The sequence below is a fragment of the Magnolia sinica genome, chromosome 2, assembly GCF_029962835.1.
Source record: "Magnolia sinica isolate HGM2019 chromosome 2, MsV1, whole genome shotgun sequence".
Classification (NCBI taxonomy): Eukaryota; Viridiplantae; Streptophyta; class Magnoliopsida; order Magnoliales; family Magnoliaceae; genus Magnolia; species Magnolia sinica.
The window spans coordinates 7,720,686-7,721,850 of NC_080574.1; the positions used below are offsets into that span (position 1 = coordinate 7,720,686).

General features: G+C 40.4%; 1 non-coding gene across 1 annotated transcript; it reads right to left on the reverse strand.

Annotated features, from left to right (window-relative positions):
* Window positions 1-686: 686 nt before the first annotated feature.
* On the reverse strand, window positions 687-793 carry LOC131238178 (small nucleolar RNA R71). The gene has a single exon (XR_009167588.1). It is a non-coding gene; the product is annotated as a small nucleolar RNA R71 (small nucleolar RNA).
* Between the last annotated feature and the right edge of the window lie 372 nt (window positions 794-1,165).

A 1,165-nucleotide genomic window follows, 5' to 3' on the forward strand; every position in this document is an offset into this window, starting at 1 on the left:
TGTTTTATTTTGTAGGTTTTTAACTTAGGGACTCCAATTTGGTAATTTCTTTCAAACTCTCTCTTTCTTTCTAGATTTTCTTTCCCTTTCTTAGGATTAGGCTTTGAATTTGATTGAGGGCTGCGAGTGTTTCATGCCCAAGTGGGCCAGTGACAACACTCGACGTCTCTTGACTGAAGGAGGATTGGTTGAGGGGTTGACTATCCATCGCAGACTAGACACCACTCAAAATCCCCGAGTTAATTGAAGTTATGGTGAAGACCAACCTCCTCTACTTCCACCCGGGTGGAGGATACCCTAGATGAGAATGAGGTGCATCGTGCACCCCGCCTCGTACTTTATGAGATTATCTACAACCGGCGGGAGTGAGTACGCCCTCATGCATGATTTTTCCTGAAAACACAGGACAAATGAACATCAAGCCAGGAGTTATCTAACTCCTTCCCAAATTCAATGGACTTGAATCTGAAAGTCCATATTTACATTTGAAAGAGTTCGATGAGATTATAGCTACATTATGTTTTCCTAATGTATCTGAGGATACAATTAGGTTGAAACTCTTTCCTTTTTCCTTAAAAGAGAAAGCTAAGACGTGGTTACATTCACTGCGTCCTAGATCCATTGGCACATGGAACGACATGCAGAGGGAATTCATAAAAAAATTCTTCCCACATCATAAAACGATTACCCTCAGAAAAGTAATCATGAACTTTGCCCAAAAGGAAGATGAAACATTCTTCCAATGTTGGGAAATGTTCAAAGATTTGGTCAGTTCATGCCCACAACACGGATTTGAAACGTGGCGCATTACAAATTTTTTCTATGATGGACTGACATCTTCCATGCACCAAATGGTCGAGACAATGTGTAATGGAGAGTTCATTAATAAAGATGTTGACGAGGTATGGGATTACCTCGATAGTCTTGCTGAAAAAACACAATCATGGGACTATTACCCAAAGTCGAACACCACGTCTAGGCCGACTCAATTAAAGGAGAAAGGTGGATTATATCTCTTGAAAGAAGAGGATGATCTCAAGTGTAAAGTGACTACGCTCATAAGGAAAGTTGAGGCCATGGAAGGAAAGAAGGATAAGGTTAATGAAATTGTTTGCGACATCTGTGATTGCAACATTCATACAACTGAAAATTGTCCTACAATACC